At 45.5% G+C, this 19,784-nt stretch overlaps 1 long non-coding RNA gene across 2 annotated transcripts in view; it reads left to right on the plus strand.

Moving 5' to 3' along the window:
- The first annotated feature begins 8,563 nt into the window (after window positions 1–8,563).
- The window catches only part of LOC146045386 (uncharacterized), a 481,075-nt gene continuing 469,854 nt past the window's right edge, over window positions 8,564–19,784 (plus strand). For both annotated transcript variants that reach the window (XR_014465428.1, XR_014465427.1), the window contains exon 1: window positions 8,564–9,459. This is a non-coding gene — a long non-coding RNA (uncharacterized LOC146045386). The remainder of the gene's footprint in view (window positions 9,460–19,784) is intronic.

Here is a 19,784-nt window from a genome sequence, read left to right on the forward strand (position 1 = left end):
AAACTAAAAAAAGTTGCCAAAAATGATATTCTAAATCTTGACCCCAAGAAAAGGAAAGAAAAAAAAAAAAATATTTTACGGACAAGTCGATGTGTTTCTTCAGAAATCCAAGTTATTCACAGAGAACTTTCTGGAGGGAAAATTATTTTTTTTATCTTTTATAATTAGTTTGTAGTTATTTCGGTGTAGGTGATATTTGAACAACACCTTCATGATTAATTTGGTAGTAAATACAGTACTTGTGTACTTTCACGGCTCCCATCGCATGCCATCGCATGCCAAATGTAGTGGCATGCGATTTTTGCAGTTTTTAGCATTTTTGAAAAATCGCATGCGATCGCATCGCATGCGATTTTAACAGAAATGCATCCAAATGCATTGAAATTATTATCAAACATGTTCAATGGCCCCCAAATGTCATTTTTGAGGCTGTACCACCCCCACTATCAACGCGAACCCGAAGCGTTGCGAGCGCAGCGAGCCCACGAGGGTCGGCGGTACGCGTCCTATGACCTTTTCATACCCCCACTATCCACGTTGAGAATAGAATGTGTGGCGAGCGCAGCGAGCCACCGCGCCCGAAGCGTGGCGAGCGCAGCGAGCCCCGCGAGGACCCGGACACCTGTGAAGCCCGCGAGGGGACGCGGATACCAGTGAAGGTATCCGTGTCCCCTCGCGGGGCTCGCTACGCTCGCCATGCTTCGGGCTCGGTGGCTCGCTGCGCTCGCCACACTTTCTATTCTCAACTCCACGCCAACGTGGATAGTGGGGGTATGAAAATGTCGTAGGACGCGTACCGCTGCCCCTCGCGGGCTCGCTGCGCTCGCCACGCTTCGGGTTTGCGTTGATAGTGGGGGTGGTACAGCCTCAAAAATGACATTTGGGGGCCATTGAACATGTTTGATACTAATGCATTTGGATGCATTTCTGTTAAAAATCGCATGCGATCGATGCAATGCGATTTTTTCCTATACGATGGACATCGTGGGAGTCGTGATTGTACACAAGTACCGTAAATACATACGTTTTATTGGGGGAAGGGTCAGAATGATAGAAACCATAAATTATCATTTAATTTATCATTTAAATTTAAAGACAGAATAAGGCACATAGGGCCTTATTCTAGTTCACTCTTTCTGACAAAATCCTTCTTAGAAGGACAAAACCATGTGCACTGCAGGTGGGGTAGATGTTACTTATGCAGAGAGAGTTAGATTTGGGTGGGGTCTTACTTGAAAGTGAGATATATATTGCAGTGTAAAAATAAAGCAGCCAGTATTTACAGAAACAATTTAACTCACCCAAATCTAATTCTCTCTGCACATTTTACATCTGCCCCCCTGCAGTGCACATGGTTTTGTCCATCTAAGAAGGAGTTTGTCAGAAAGAGTGAACTACAATAAGGCCCATAGGCCCTTATTCTAGTTAAATCGGACGGATGCGTATTTTCGGACGGCCACCGAGCCCGCCTACCGTACGGATCGCTCACACCGTCCGAATGCGGTAAAACGCTCAGCGAACGGACCGCGAGCGGATGTTTCATGCGAACATCTCCCCTATATGTGGAAACTTCCCCATCTTCCGATAGTCGCCGACCATCGAATGATGAACCGAGTGGTCAGGCAGCACCGAGTGCTCCAGACCACACGGACATTTTTCCGAATGAAAGCAGGGATATGGGCGGGCAGCTGACATCTGACATCTTGACATCGCCCTTCTCCACCCTCTGCTCGGATAGTTCCATATGATCATTTTCTGTCCAGGACTCACGCCGTGTTCGTACATGTGAGGCGTTCGTACATGTGCAGATACACCTCTGCACATGCGCAAACACCAACCATCCGTCCGGATTCGGAGCAATCCGACTCAACCAAAATAAGGCCCATAGCCCCGTGACTGGCAGGAACTATAGTGCTGGTGTTGACATCACAGGCAGTGTAGACAGTCAATAGGTCAATACCAAAAGGTCGACATGCACTAAATTTACATTAACAAAAGGTCGACAAAAGGTTGACACACGCAAAAGGTTGACTCATAAAAAGGTCAACATGAGTTTTGCAGGGGTCTTTTTTTGGTATCAGTGTCAAAACCTGAGCATGTGGGGCCCCAATTAGTGTAGCGCATACCCTCGCATGGCTTGCGTCACACATCATGCTTTGGTAGTCCAAGTAGATGATAAAGCATTAAAAATACCAATGGGAAAGATGGTGAAAAACTCTTTCCTGTGTCGACCATTGCCATGTTCAACATTTATCAATGCCAACTTAGTGCATGTCAACCTCTTGTCAACTGATTGACTGTCTACCTAGACATTGTATGTGAGGGTTACGGTAAAAAATGGTGGGCAGTAACTAGGCTGCCACCTTGAAATGGTCAACATACCCAAGGTTGATTGACAAAAGTTATGGTCAACATAGACATAGTCGACATGAATAAGGTCGACATGAGTTTTTCACGTTTATTGTTGTCTATGTCGGCATATACAGTAGCATCATTGAATGCGCATCGCAGTCTCTGTATTATACATTGGTAACTACGTCTAACTTGCACAAGTACTAGTGATAGAGGGTTAATTGTATATTTATTTGGACAGCAATATCTGCCCTTCCTGTAACCCCAGGACTGGCAGGAATGGCCATCACACTTTTTTCTACCCAATTAACCCATGCCAGCGAGAAGCCGGGGCACTCGGAAACCCTGTACGAGGAAAACAGGATGTTTGCTTTGATCTCAGAACGTGGACTCCGTTTATTCCATATACAGAATGCAGGCGTCTGCGAGATTTTCAGAACCGTTCCAAAAAAGTTCTTATTTTGCAGCTATGAATTTATGCCATCTGTGGAATTTGTATTCCCCGTCTTTAAAATTAAATCTGAATAATTTAATCTGCAATTCTACAAAAATTCTACAGAATTTCTTTCAAATAATGTTTGTCCCACTCACACTCACTTACAAAGCCCTCACCCACTCCTCACCCATTTACATCTCTGACCTTATATCCTTTTACACTCCCACTTGTCCCCCTCGCTCGGCTAACACCCGTAGGCTCTCCTGCCGACTTATTACCTCCTCCCACTTCTACCTCTAAGATTTTTCACGTGCTGCTCCCTTACTCTGTAATTCTCTACCTCTCCTCCTCAATCTCTCCACTTCTATACAGAACTTCAAACGGGCTTTTAAGACCCACTTCTTCACCAAACCCAGCAAACTGTCCTCCTAACCTTCTGTTCCTCGCCCTGTCTACACCCCCTCCTGTGTCACCCCTGTCTGTCTGCCTCTCCTCTGTAGAATGTAAGCTCTCACGAGCAGGGACCTCTTACCCAGGGGCGGATTTAGGGAGGAGGGCGCCCCTAGGCACAACCATAATGTTTACTAAGTAGGACAGTTTATAGGGGCAGTATCTGCATGTCCTATCCATTTACACTCTATTTAAGATGGAATATAGTACAGTACAATGGATATTTTGCAGTTTTTGGTACATTTTGGGCTGACAGTACTATCACAGGCATCCAAGTGCCACCCCCAAACATGTGCCGCCCCTAGGCCGGTGCCCCACGTGCCTAATGGGAAACTCGGCTCTGCTCATGTGCTTATCCTTTCTTACTTCAGTAGTCTTCGACTGCACCAAAGCATGCTGTTTGCTGCCACCTGTTTTGACTAGGTGTACTCTGTAATTGGGCGCTGCGGAACCCTTTTGGCACCATATAAATAAAGGATAATAATAATTATGTGCATGTGCAGGTCATCTGTGCGAATGGGCGCGGCGACTTGCATAGTTGCCGGCCCATTTGCAGGGAGCAGTGCGGGCGGAGGGCATGGGGTGGCGGACGCAGGTCACGCCCATGGGAAGGTCCAGCATTTCAAGGGCGTACCCAAGAAAACGCTTGGCGTTCCCATGGTGATTTGCCTGTGACGCGGGTGCCGGGGGTGGGCAGATTACGTCACCGGATGTCAGCTGCCCGCCCTCTTCCCGTAAAAGGGAAGTGACTTAATTTTGCGAGCACTGTAGAAATCATTTAATGGTTTATGACTAGCAGTTCGCCGTGCCGCTCACACACCCAGAGTATACACATGCGCATAAAGAAAACATCCCTCCCCCGTGCGAACGCGTGGGGGAGCATAGCAACCATAATAACCTCCATGGTGCCCATGCCATGTTCTCAATGATTTCTCTACTGGGCATGCTCCATTTTCACATTCATTTCTGCGGCACCACAGTTTTCACTCGGGTCCCATTATAAGTATTCGATTGGTCTTTGTACACTCGCACATCCTACTGACCCCAGCAAGTATACTGTAGCTGGGTGACTGGATCATTTAGCCATCACGGACCTCTTCTATCTGGCTAAACCCAGTGGTGTAGCAATGCCACCGCAGTCCATGCAGGCTCTTGGTCTTTGTAGATTCCAAGCGGTCGGGCTGCTTGCATGGAATTTGCTGAATATTAACCTCCTTGAAGGTGACTGATGGTAAAGATCTGGGAACTCTTGTCTGCAAGTATGTAACCCCTGGCAACAAGCAATAAACTTCTGGCAATGACCATTTAACTCTTGGCAACAAGCACGTAACTGCTGACAACGATCAAGAAACCCACCATGAGCGTGTAGGTACAAAAAAAAAAAGGGGGTGGCACCCGAAACATTTTTGCCAGGGGGACGGAAAATCTAGTTTCACCACTGGCTTGAACAATATGCAATATGTAGCGTTGGTTGTGGTTTTTTGGGGGTACTCGGTCCTGCGCGCCTCCTTCGACTGCCTGATGATTATCACTAAGGTCACCCTCAGACCTTAGGTTATGGAATTCGAGTAGAGTGGGTGTGATAATCGTACTGGGCGCCAAAGTTAAAATATAACAGGGTTTATTGGTACAAAATGTTAAAAAAACATATAAAATACAATGCAGTGTATGAACACATAAAAAACACAAGTACGTGTGAATTTCTTCTTACCCCTAAGTTGGTCCTGATGGAGACGCGTTTCGAGCATCACGGTGCTCTTCTTGCTGCGCCCAGGAAGAAGAGCACCCTGATGCTCGAAACGCGTCGGCAGTGACTGGTATCCACAATCTCCATCAGGACCAACCCAGTGCTAAGGTATTTGGAGCCCAGAGCAGGGTGCACATTCCGGACTGCATCCTGCCACTTTTTTCCATCCTTGCTGGCTCCAAATACCCTTAGGGGTAAAAAGAAATTCACACGTACTTGTGTTTTTTATGTGTTCATACACTGCATTGTATTTTATATGTTTTTTTAACATTTTGTACCAATAAACCCTGTTATATTTTAACTTTGGCACCCAGTACGATTATCACACCCACTCTACTCGAATGCAATATGTAGCGCCTATCCTTGTGTATCATATCCCTGTTTCCCTATAGAGTGTAAGCTTGCGAGCACGGCCCTCTTTTACCTTGGCCTGTCTGTTATTACCCATTCTTGTGTTGCAATAGCATGCCAGCCTCACAGGCAATGCACCGACGGGTGCAGCAATGCCATGTCAGTAAATGTAAAGGCTTGGCATGACTGTGACAATATCACACATTCAGCTTATTATACTCCCCGAGTGCCCCAGGTTTGCCTCATTGTAGTGGCGACTAGAGAGCCAAGTATAAGATTATAGGATTTGATAATAATTTTTTGTGGATTTGATGCCAGCTCCTTAATTTGTCTTCATTTTAACCCCCGCTGGTCCAGAGTGAACATCTGATCCACAGTCATATTCTGCTGCGTTAGCTTTCGAAGTAAATGCTTGTTTTATTTAATTTCATCCGCGTACAGTTGTACATTCTTCCCGCTGTGCCCAAGCCTCCAAAGCACCAAACTGCTGGCAGACACATAGAAGACGCTTCTGAGAGGGATTTCATTTCCTGTGCGCCTCCATTCCCAAAAAAACACGAAGGTTTTTTTAGTATGCTTTTTTGATTTAAAAACATGATTGTTTAAGTAGGACTTTCATACGATTTCTCCGAAGACGCCGTCGTCTGCTTGCCTGATGCTATCTGAGGGCGCACAGACCGGGTGCTCCGAAATAAATGGCTCACTTGTTATTGATCAGGACTAGCGTGCGCGGCATTTACAGGAGCCACAGTGTGTCTAGGCTGGGAGATGTTGTGCAGCAGGTGGACATGGATCAATCGAGTACAGATCGATTGATCAATCAATAATCAATAGCTAAATAAACTTCCAGCTGGTGGTGCTGGTACAATGTACCTCCCAAATGTGCAAGCCCTTCCAGTCGGACACAAAGGGATGTGTCCAGCAGAAGCTCCGGGTCGATAGGCTCATGTACACATATCATGTTTATATGTGCTGGATGGATTCCCGGGGATCGGCAGCACTATAGGCATCAAGCACCATGCGGCACCTGGGAATCAGCATAAGCCTTTACACACACTTTCTAAGCCCGCCCCCAGACTCACATTGGCTAGTTTCACAGGAGTCCAGGGTTGGCTTTCCTCTAGTGTGCCTGAATAGGGAGAAGCTGGAACGCCCACTTTCAGTGGCTGTAGAGTTGCGCAGTCTGAGTCATGCTAGATGTAGAATGCACCCGAAGGCACTGCGGTATCACCCATAATACCCACATAAGATGGAAGATCTTTGGGTACTTATGTAGTATCTGGGCTGCCGATTTTGAAATCGGGTCCATCGCATCGCATCGCATACGACCATATTGCATGCGATGCGATGCGTTGGACCCGATTTTTCCATAGGATTCAATGTTAAAATAGACTGAGTCCATTTTAACATGGAATTCAATGGGAAAAAGGGGTCCTTTTCATACCCCTACTATCCAAGTGGGCATGGAGTTGGATATAAACCTGTGGCGAGCGTAGCGAGCCACCGAGCCCGAAGCGTGGCGAGCGGACGGTATTCTGTGTCCCCTCGCGGGGCTCGCTTCGCTCGCCACGCTTCGGGCTCGGTGGCTCGCTACGCTCGCCACAGGTTTATATCCAACTCTATGCCCACTTGGATAGTAGGGGTATGAAAAGGACCCCTTTTTCCTATTGAATTCCATGTTAAAATGGACTCAGTCCATTTTAACATTGAATCCTATGGAAAAATCGGGTCATCGCATCGCATGCGATATGGTCGCATGCAATGCGATGCGATATCGCATCGCATCGCACTGATTGTATGCCTTAAGTTAAGGCATACAATCAAAAAATCGGCAGCCCAGATACTACATAAGTACCGATCTTTGTGCATCTGCATAACCCCTCCCCATGGATCCACCAATGCACGTAATGTTTCTCTGTGGAGCCATATCTGCAAGCTTGTCATCCTTAACTGAGTGACTCAGACAGAGAAGCACCTCCCACATGTGGCAGCTTACGGAGGGGACAGCCTTAGAGTCTGCAGTAAAATGCATATTCCTTCCATTATAAACCAGTGAAGTCTCAGTGGGGCACAGTGGTTATGCCTCGCATTAAGGGGCTAAGATTCTTTTGTAAAGCAACCGTTCAGTATAAATTACTATTGTAAATACACATGTATTGTAACTTTACCTGGTAGCAATACATTTTACTGTTATTATTGTTTTATATATGTGTAGCTCTAACATACTCCTGCAGAGCTGTCAGGGTAGGACTGGCCCGCTGTCTCCTCTAAGGACCGGGGGCGGGATGTTCTAACATCAGGCCACCACATTCTTAATAATCGCATATGCTCTAACACAGGGAACCTCAAACTATTTTGCTCTGGGACCCCATCAGACAATAAAAATAATTACAGGACCCCAGCAAGTTACTGCAGAAGGTCATCACATCACATGTGTAGTCAGCAGACAGGACATGCATGGTGCAGCAGCATTGTGGAGGCTCAAAATGATTGGAGGAGTCTAAAATATCAGACAATTCAACAGATTTTCCAGAAAAGTCATAAGCCAGATGGTCAGCAACATGGAGTCGCGACCCCATGCTGAGCAGGTCTGGACCCACTTTGGGGTCAGGACCCACAGTTTGAGAACCACTGCTCTAACATATGCGATTATTAACGCAAGGGACAGGTCTTGCGGTAAGAGCTGTCCCTTGCGATGCTGTGCCGACACTGGACTTCCGGGTCAGAGACCCGGGAGTCTGTCTGCGCATGCACAGAATGAAGGGGACGGCGGGGGGCATGCTGGGAGGGATCTGTGACAGATCCCTCACAGTAGCGCTGCAGTAAGAAGCCCATAGGCTTCAACAGGGAATCGCCAGCTTTCGCTGCGGATTCCCTCCGCAGCGCTGCCACTGCGGAGGAGCAATAGAGCATACAGAAATGCGGTAAAAACCCAGATAACGGGGTTTTTAACCACATTTCTGCTTTAGAGAATCTCCCCCCAGGTTCCAAACTGTGCAGGTGAATTATACATTATACATGTTTGTGTGCAGAAGCAGTACAAAGTACAAGTGTAATAACCTACTATACAGTGTATTGTGTGTCATGATGAAGCACACACTATGGTGAATTTGTTTACAGTGGTGAATAATTCCCAGCATCCTCGGCAGCTGCAGAGAAAGTCTGTAGCATGTCACATGACCTATGTCAGAAGGAGGTTGAGCAGTTGGACAGGGCAGTTGGTGTGGAGAGGTCCAGGCAGAAAGAGTATGGCAGACAGAGGGAGCATGGAGGATGCTTATACTTACTGGGGGTATGCGGAGACGGCTCATCAGTTGCTGGGATTCCCTCTCAAGTTATTACTGTCACCTGTTGGACTGTAAATGATAAAAGGAGAGTTGTGGTGAGTCCAGCCCCAAAATACATACCTGTACCAGCCCAGGAAAGAGGTGTTCTCATATTTACCTGCACAGCTGTATACAGTTTAAAGACATTTTACCTCAGAAAAGGACATTTTACCTCATAGAACTAAAGTCTGCTATGTTTATACACAGCCACAGACAGAAAAGAGACATTTACCTCAGAAAGGCTGTAATACGCTCTTCTCTCACCCAAATGTATATATTGAACATAGGCGAATCTAAGGGGTGGTCCAGGGGTGCACCGGCATAGTGACTCTCCACCCAGGTATTATCCATGTTATATTCCATAAAGGCCTGGAGGATCATGTCTGCAATATCATTGTTCTCCCGCGATCCTGAGGGGTGAGGAACACGTGCCAGTCTCCTGTCCAACACAAGTATGTGACGTTATACACTTCTCCTTACACAAGCAATGTCACTTCCCTATGGCAATGAGCAATCCCAACCCCCCCCCCCCCTCAACGAGCAACTTCGCCCCCTTTTTGCAATGATCATTTAACTCCCCCTAGGCTAGGAACAATTCACTCCCACTTGGCAACAACAGCATTCCCCTTAGCAACGAGCAATCTCCACTCCCCCTTTACAATGATCATTTAACAACACCCTCTCTTGGCAACAAGCATGTATTCCCTCTTGGCAACAAGCATGAAGCCCCCTTGGCATCGAGCATGAAGGAGAAGCCCCTGGCATCAAGCAAGAACCCCCTAGCAGTGAACATATAGGTAAGCGGCACTTATGTGTCAAATATGTAATGGGCATTATGGTTTGTTAAATAGTATGTAATGGACATCATGATGTGTGGCACAATGTCATTACGGCGTGTGTCTTATGTGTAATTGTCATTACGGCGTGTGGACTTATGTGTAATTGCATACCTCCCAACTTTGCCAGTTAAGTAGGCGGGACGCCTAAATTTTCGGGGCGTGGCCTAATTTGGGGGCGTGGCCTATAATCGCGGCTCTCCCACGAGGCCACGCCCCCATTTTGCCGCTATGGGGTCATGACCCAGAGGCCCTGTGAGCCTCTAGCCATGCCCCCAGCCCCCTGGCAGCGGGAATAGATGCTGTGCGCATGCGCACAGCGTTTATTCCCCGCTGCTTAGCAGCTGACAGGGGGGACTCCCAACAGCCCCCCCACACCGCGGGACACTGCCGCCCACGGGTGGGACAGCGGGACAGGCCCTGATAATCGGGACTGTACCGCTAAAATCGGGACTGTTGGGAGGTATGAAATTGGCATTACAGCGTGTGGTCTTTTGTATAATTGGCATTACGGCGTGTGGTCTTATGTGTAATTGTCATTACGGCGTGTGGTATTATGTGTAATTGGCATTACGGCGTGTGGTCTTATGTGTAATTGGCATTACGGCGTGTGGTCTTATGTGTATTGGCATTACGGCGTGTGGCTTTTTTTGTAATGGGCATTACGGAGTTTGCTAAAATGTGTAATGGGCATTACGGTGTGTGGTATAATGTGTAATACCACGCCCCTTTTGTGACGACACGCCCCTTTCCACGAGGTCACACCCTTTTTAACGTGCGGCTAAGGCGCGCAAAGGTCCAGCCTGCTTCTTGGTTTGGATCTGGGACCATCCATTACCATATTTCTAGATTTGCCTATGATATTGAAAGATGGGTACATGTGTATTATCACGGCGCCCATCGTATACCATCGCATACCACTAATTAAGGTATGCGATGCTCTGCGATGGGACCCGATTTTACAATAAAATATTGCATCACATCGCATGCCATTATAATGGCATGCGATGCGATCCGACCCGATTTTTAATTGTACAGGCACCGTCCTCCGACCTTTTCATACCCCACTATCCACGTCGGCGTGGAGTTGATTTTAGAGCGCAGCGGAATACATGTGAAGTAATCCGCTTTGACCTCAGATGATAACTGTACAACAGGCAGACAACAGGCAGACATGTATGCGCTTCCTCATCGATAGAAGAAGTCATTTTCCCTGACTAGTATTATTTGATGGAGAAATAGTGACTGTAATAAGCAATATGGTGTAAAGACTTTATACAGTTGGCTTCATGTTACAGTGACACACTAAAGGCCCATACACACTTGACGATTTTCACCTGAAAATCGTTCAAAACAGCCGTTTTGAGCGATTTTCAATTGAAAATTGCCTAGTGTGTATGCCCCACAGATTGCCTCCTAGCGATGATGCGCGCTCCCGCATCATCGCTAGCGAGGTCCCACGTCGGCTGGTTTTACCAGCATGCCAGCGATGATGGATGGTTTTTTATCCATCATCGCTGTATGTGTACGCTGCACGGGCTGAAAGATTAACCACTTTCAGCCCGTGTGCCGCCCCGCCGCCTCCCCCTGCTCCCTCCCCCCTCCCCCTGCTCCCAGCACGGAGACGGAGCAGGGGGGAAAAGAGACTCACTGCCGTCTGCCAGCAGCCGCAGCAAGCCCGCCGCCACGCAGCAGCTCTCGGTCCCCCCTGTCACCGTGACCTGTCCTCCTCTCAGCACTCGGTGCCGGCGGCAAAGTGCTCCCAAGTGTCCCCCTGCTGACGCAGCTTCACTGCCACCAATGCAAGGTGTCCCAATTTTTATATATATATATATATATATATATATATATATATATGACCACTGCCACAATGCAAGGCTATATATATATATATATATATATATATATATATATATATATATATATATAAATAACCACTGACACCAATGCAAGGCTTCCTAATATTATTATATGTATATGTATGTATATATATATATATATATATATATATATTATATATGTGTGTGTATACTGTGTATATGTATATATGTATATATGTATATATATATATATTATATAGATATATATATATTATATCAATATATATCTTTATATCGATATATATCGATATATATCTATATATCGATATATATCGATATATCGATATATCGAGATATATCGAGATATATCGATATATATCGATATATAGATATAGATATAGATATATATATATATAGATCCGGTATGGAATCCCGACCGCCGAAATCCCAACAAGGGGGGACGTGGATTGCCCCCCCCTTGCGGGCTCGCCACGCAGCGGGCCCGGTTCCTCGCTACGCTCGGCGCGCTAATTTATTCTCCCTCTATGGGTGTCGTGGACACCCACGGAGGGAGAAAGTTTCAGGATTTCGGCGGCCGGGATTCCAGCGTCGAGATTTTGACCGCCGGGAATCCGACCGCCGGGAAATTAACCGCATCCCATATATATGCCCACCAATGTATATTATAGCGGTAACGGCCAGGGCGGCGTTTACCTGATCGCTGGGCTCCCAATATACGCAGCCCAGCGATCAGTTCTGAATCAGGACCCAAGAACAGAAACGCACTGAAATTAAAGGGCCCCTGCTCCCACTCTTGGAATATAAACCCCGCCCATTATGTAAATATCCTTTTATAATGAAAGATTTTCATCAAAGTCTTTCGCCAGCTGAAAATCTCTCGCTCTTTGGTGAAAATAGCTCAGTGTGTACGAACTACTTTGGTGAAAGATATATCTTTCAGAGATTTTGGCAAAGTCTTTTGAAATGAAAATCTTTAAGTGTGTATGGGCCTTTAGGCAAAGGATATGAAGAAAAGTGGAGAGGATATATACAGTGTTGCAAAAGTGTTGTTACATTGTGATTAAGCCAGCAATTATTACCTGCTTCACTTTCACTTGTGGATTACAAATACAGTAAGCCCATTACCAGGATATTCAGTGCAGGACTCCAATCAACAAAACAAAAATAGCCGCTTTGTTTATAGTCACTACCTAATAAGTAGAGAGACTAATGCCCCTTTCCCACTGCAGCTAAAAAACGGTAAATTGCAGATTTTCAGCGCAATTTACCGTTTTAAGGTTGCAGTGGGAAAGTGCCAGAGTTGAAATACCGTTTAAAGCTTAATGGTATTTCAACTCGTTTTTAAAGCAGAGTCCTACACGTTAAAATAACGTTTAAGAGGCAGTGGGAATGCCCTGTTAAACGTTATTTAGCCTCCAGGCAGTCCCTGTGCCCGATGAGACCTAGTAGTTCTCACTTTGTGCATGTGTAATGAGTGCACGTGCATAATAAAGAGCCGTTCATTACATATGCGCATATGTAATGATTGGTTATTATTATGCACGTGCACTCATTACATATGCGCAAAGTGAGAACTACTAGTTCTCATCAGGCACTGGGACTGCCTTTACCCTGCATGGACCCTGCATGGACCCCCGCTGCCTCCCCACTGCCCTGCATCCCCGTGCAGGTAAGTACAAGGGAAGGGGAGGTGGGGGCACAGGGCAGGTACGGGGGGTTAGGCACTCTTTACACTTGGGGGGGGGATTAGGCACTCTTTACACTGGGGGGGGGGGTTAGGCACTCTACATTTTACACGGTTCACTGCAATGGGAATGGTATTTAAAACGGTAATCTGCTGCAGTGGGAGTGCTAATACCGTTTTAAATACCATTTAAGATTACCAGTACTTTAAACTGGTCTGCAGTGGGAAAGCAGCATAAGTAACAGTTTACAGCTGCAGCAGGTATATTATTGCACATAATAAAGTAGTATTTTAGCATATAATTGTGATAATATTGTCATTTTGATGTCATGTGAAAATGGTATATGTTAAATATCTAAATATAAACTGTCTTATAGTTCTGTGTTCTGTGTCCGTCGTGATCGTAACTATCTTTGTTACTGTATTAATGCAATGTTTATTGCATATACCTTTTAATGTTTTAACTTATAAAATAAAATACCTGATATATAAAAGAAAGAAACATTGCCATGGACATTCCTACAGTTAATACACTTACCTACTAGAGGAAAGGAAAATGGAATTAATTAATATACTTTCCGGTTTATTACACATGTTACCTAATATTGCACAGGACTATGGTGTATTCTCTACAGTGCATTGCTGTTATTATTCTGGTTCATTATGATGCAGTTACTATATACATTTATCAAGGGGCCCAGCCCAAGCACTCTGTAATGGCTAGCCAAACCTTGAGGAAGCTGGTCACACCCTCTCTGGAAACTGGCCACACCCCTAAATATGGGCTACGACAGTCCCTCCTTGACAGTGAGAGCTGTGCAAATAAATAACTGTAGTGTATTCACATTTCTTGGTGTCCCATTGGAGCTTACTATCTAATTTCATGCCGTATGAGTACACACACACACAGCATGGATAATTTTAGACCAAGCCTATTAACCTACTACTACTACTACTACTACTACTACTAATAATAATAATAATAATAATAATAATAATAACAACACTAATAATGATATTTAAATAGCGTTAATTTCCGTAAAACATGTTTGAACCATGGAAGGAAATGGAATCACCAAGAACCATCCTGCAAATAAACAGAGAGCACATGCAAACTCCACACATACCACTGCTTTACCTATCGCAGGCAGTGATGCTAACTATGAACCAGGGTAATACAAGCTCTGAGTGGCTTATTGCCAAATACCTGTCTACAGCCTGAGCTAATAATGCAGTTTTGGGGATATCTGTGGCATACAGTAATCCCCCGTTGAATAAACACTTAGATAAAACATGAAATTCAACACTCCCAAAGCTGGACCAAACCTCAGCCTCCATGAAATCTCCTGCCCCACAATGTGTACCCATGCTGCTCTGCCACTTGTTTTCTCTTGTCTGAGTAATTAACAAGACACATTCACACTTAACACAACACAATAATAAACAAAGCAGCCTAATCACCCGTGTGAGACTGTTAATGAGGAATGGTAGCACGAGCACAATTCCCCCCAGACAGATACAATTCACCAAATGTCTACAACAATCGCTCATTACGCGCTCAGATAACTCCACATTTTACTTACTGACGTTCCGTTCTGACACTTCTAGCGTTCTCATTGGGAATGAATTGTGCCATGAGAATACTGTTCTCACAGGTGCAAGAATAGACAAACGTAATTTGCGCTTTATTTCAAAAGAATTGTTTGATTGTTTAAACTTCATTTTTTTATTGTTATTTTCAAAAATTATTTATTAACCTGCCAGTAGAGCAACTAGTTACCTCTTACGCCCCATACACAGTAGGCCAGTGATGGCCAAACCAGTCCTAGTGATCTACCAACAGTCCATGTTTTCCAGACCACCGAGCTGGTGCACAGGTGCAGTCATTACTAACTGTCATATTTTCATATGGCATACAGCATGGTACATACTGTTAGTTATTGGATGTTGTCAGATTCCTATTGCCTTACATTTCTCTTACATACATCCAGTACCATGTTTTACTACTGTGTTGTTGTTTGGTGCTATTGTGCTAAATGTGCTGCTTTATGTTATTATTATTATTATTATTGTTGTTATTATTATTATTATTATTATTACCAGTTTCTTATATAGCGCACTCATATTCCACAGCGCTTTACAGAGAATATTTGAGCATTCACATCAGTCCCTGCCCCAGTGGAGCATACAATCTATATTTCCTACCACATGCACATGCACACACACAGACATTCTAGGGTTAATTTGTGGGTCAAATGACATGAATTGTGTCATTTTAGCCCTGCCCATTGCAGTGCAATGCCTAAAATAACAGCATTGCATGATGGGGGCGTTGCTAAAATGAAGTGATCACTCTGACCACGCCCCCAAACAAGTATCCCCTCCTGTGGCTCCATCTCCATGCACCTCTTTTCTGCTCCCGGTGGTCCCGTTCCCCTGGTCTGGCAGCCAGAAAGTAGGTAAGTATGACCACATACACTACACATACCTCCCAACTGTCTTCAAAGTGGGATAAGAGACCTTACCTGTGGTAAGGCGACTTTTCTTTTAATGACAGACGAGGAGGTGAATCCTATTATTTGTAAAGGGTGCGACATGCCGTTGCCATGGTGTTTCAACGATGGCAATGGCTCCCGAATTCACACCCTTAATGGGCTGAAATCAGCCTAGATTTGCACTAAATAGCTTGGATCTCTATGGGGTAGCGAGCACTTTTGTGCAAGTTCTGGCCATCATGTGTGGCTGCTGTCGTGATGACTCGCACCCGGATCACAAATAATATGATTACCCATAATATTCATAGGACCATTCTAATATTCATGAGCCCTGACTAGTATCTATGTTTCCAGGGCCATGACTAATTAATAATCATGAGGCCTAGTTAATATTCATGAGGGAATACTAATATACATTATGTACTGCTACTCAATAGCCCACATTTTTATAAATATTTCTTTAGCCCCATCGATAACGTTTATAAACCATAGGTCCAAATGACACCAACCAAGAGTGGCGCAGTGATTTTTCAGGACATTGTGGTCACTAGGGTCATTATACCATTGGAGAACTGATCTTAGCTTTTACTGTTCTACTCACTTTTCTCATTCCATATATCCCACTAAATAATGTGGGAAGAAAAATATTTAAATAAATATATATATATATATATATATATATATATATACAAGCTATAAATCTAGAACCTCGTTTAGTGATCGATGGCTCCTTGTAAGCCAGTGCGGACCTCAGTATTTTGCAGCTATGTCATTCTAATAGAGAAATAAAGACTCTGACATCAATTATTTTAGCAGTGATTGCTGCCTCTGTGTCTTGGGGCTTTCCCCCTGATTACAGCGGCTGCTGCTCTCCACAGCTAAAACAACATCAGGACTTGTGTGGGGCTGGGGCTGTCCTATTTCTGACCGAGAAATCAAGACGAGCCGAGCAAAGTTCCATGCAGCATGCAGTGACGTACTACCTCGGTTTCAAATGGCATGGATGGAGAACAGCCAACGGGCCATACCTATTAAGTAATGGATTTAGCCACCCAAATGGTTAATTGATTCTTGACATGCATGCGCTCTGGGATGAGATGTGATCTTCGTGTATTTGCTGACTACTTACAGTAACTGCAGGATGTGATACTATTGCAAGGTCATTTGTGTTTGAATCAAACCAATGGTACTCCCATAGCTCAGCCTCGAATTGTTTAATAGATATTGCTTGGTAAAGACAATCAAATCACGGTGTCTTCAAATAAATGATGTATTCTGCAGATTAACGTAACAGTGTTACATGTAATATATGGAGCAATATCTGGTGATGTGTCTATTAAATAGAGGCGTAGATGGTGTTATTGTAATGTGTAACATAGAATTTGAAACATCGAATTTGACGGCAGATAAGAACCATTTGGCCCATCTAGTCTGTCTCTTTTTTATCCTTCAGGTAATCTCAACCCCTTTTGATCCTTATTTCTTTGTAAGGATATCAATATGCCTATCCCAAGCATGTTTAAATTGTTCTACTGTCTTAGCCTCTGATGAAAGGCTATTCCAATTATCCACTAACCTTTCTATGAAGTAATTCTTTCTAACATTTCCCCTGAACCTACCTCCCTCCAGTTTCAGTGCATGTCCTCGTGTTCTATTACTTCTTTTCCTTTGAAGAAAATTTCCCTCCTGTACTATGTTAAAACCCTTGATATATTTGAAAATTTCTATCATGTCACCCCTTTCCCTTCTCTGCTCCAAACTATACATATTAAGATCTTTTAGTTTTTCCAGGTAAGTTTTGTGATGTAGGCCATGCACCATTTTAGTTGCCCTTCTTTGTACACTCTCTAATGTATTTATATCCTTCTGAAGATATGGTCTCCAGAACTGGACACAGTATTCCAGATGAGACCGTACCATTGACCTATAAAGTGGCATTATTACTTCTTTTTCTCTACCGTCCAATGGGATACTGGGCTTCACTACTATGGGGATTGAGACCTCCGCAGGAGAGACAGGCACATAAAAGAACTTTCCGTGAGGGTGCACTGGCTCCTCCCCTCAATCTCCCTCCACTAGTCAGTTTTGAAAAATGTGCCTCAGGAGAGGCAGTGCTTCTGGATGCTCCAGAGTTTTTCTACATTTATTTTTAAAGTTTGTTATTTTGGGGCGCTGTGGTGACCACACAGCTGTCCTGCTTCGTGGGTGTCAGGGGAAGGGTCAGTCCCCGACCTCTTCAGGTGCAGAGCTGACCCTGCTACAGGACAATTCGGTCCTGCGTGGGACTTGTCACCGCACAGCATTGCGCTGTGGCGAGCAAGTCTTCTAGCCGCCGCACACCCCTGACAGGTCTGAAGACTTCAGTGGTGAGTACAGGCTGGGGGTCCCACAAGGGGTCCCCGCAGCCATTTCTGGTGCGGCAAGACGACGGCTAGTAATGGCGGCTCTCCAGCAGGGACCGCGTGAACACCGCGTCTGGTAACTGGCATAGGGGTGCTGCCGCTGGACCACCAGGGACACCCCTCAGGTTATAATGTATATATATATGTTTTACACCTTTATTAATGTCAGTATAAATATATAGAAGCGCCAGCTCCGTGTACAAGGGGCGGGGCTTCACTCAGAGCGGGACCAAGCTCTGCTGGGCGCGCGCTGTCACTTCCTGCTTCTTCACACGCTGCCAGACTCCATTACAGAGGGCTCCTCACTGGCGTGGTGGATCCGGGTACTTGCAGCACGGCAGAGACAGCAGGTTTTTCATAGCGATTTAGCGCTGCTGCGCTATCTGGCTTATTAGACACTGTGTTGTTCATATCACTGTGTAAGCGTTACCAGCTCACCCAGATCTGTGAGTTCAGGTTAAGGGTGTACTTGGCTCCCCAATTGCTCTGTTTTTTCCCCACTGATTAGTTACAGAACACAGCATAAAACAAGCACATAGTCTGTTTTTCATATCCAGTGGTGCGGTGTGTGCACGTGTGTGACTGCGTGGGGGTTGTGTGGTACTGCAGATTGTACAGCAGACATTGTTAGTACTGTCTCATCATGGTGAAAAAGTTCACTTGCATGGTGTGTAGCACCAAGTTTGTGCCCAAGTCACAGTCACAGGTTACTTGTGAGGCTTGTATGTCACCTCAGCCCAGCAGTGCTGACACCCAGATCAGTGGGGTGCCCCCACAGCTTGTGGGGCCGTCGCAGGCAGACGAGCAGGAGCCTGCTTGGGCCTCCAACATAAAGACCTTGTTGGATTCTGTGGCTTCACAGCTTTCCACTAACACTCAGCAAACGCAGAGGGTTCAGAGGGAATTGTCCATGTTAGCTGCCAGGGTGGATATTCTTCATACCCTTAATGTACCTCCTCCTCCCGCACAGCCTCAAAAGAGGCAGGCTACTGCAATGGATCCTGACACAGATGATGACGATGAGGACATATTGGAGGAGGGTGAGGAGCAGGGTCTGCAGGAACCAGCTCCTGAGGCGGCAGTGCATGGTCCAGAGCCACTTATCAGGGCCATTAGGGAGGTTTTAGATCTCCCAGTGGAGGCATCCGCAGAAGGAGATCCTTTCTTCATGACTCAGAGGAAACAGCCAGTATACTTCCCTGAGCAGGCGGAGTTAGAAACTGTGTTCAGGGCTGCATGGCAAAACCCTGATAAGAGGTTTACCCTTTCAAAGCGGTTCACAAATGCTTATACTTTTGAACCTTTGGGCAGAAAGAAGTGGGAGGAGCCACCGGTAGTGGACTCCTCTGTCTCCCGCCTTTCTAAAAAGGTGTTGTTACCAGTCCCAGGGGTATCCACCCTTAAGGACGGGGCGGACAGAAGGCTGGAAGCTACCCTCAAGTCCATATATACGGCTAGTGGGGCATCCCAGCGTCCAGTTTTAGCCAGCTGCTGGATGGCCAAGGCTATTCATACCTGGTCAACCCAGATTCAGGAAGGGTTGTTGGGTGACATGACTGTGGCCCAGATAGGGGACAGCCTGCGTCACATTCAGGATACCGCAAAAATCCTGTGCGAGGCACAAAAGGAATTGGGAGCAATAAACGCGCGCAATTCAGCCATGGCGGTTTCAGCCAGACGGGCCCTGTGGCTGCGTCAGTGGTCTGCAGATGTAGACTCAAAGAAGAGTGTGGAGGGTATTCCCTTTACAGGAGAATGGCTGTTTGGCAGTGAATTAGACGGTTGGATTTCCAAGGCAACGGCAGGAAAATCTACCTTCCTTCCATCAGCCCCCACGGTTGCAAAGCGTACCTTCACAGGTGCT

The sequence above is a fragment of the Crinia signifera genome, chromosome 11, assembly GCF_055691185.1.
Source record: "Crinia signifera chromosome 11, ASM5569118v1, whole genome shotgun sequence".
In the NCBI taxonomy this organism is placed as follows: Eukaryota; Metazoa; Chordata; class Amphibia; order Anura; family Myobatrachidae; genus Crinia; species Crinia signifera.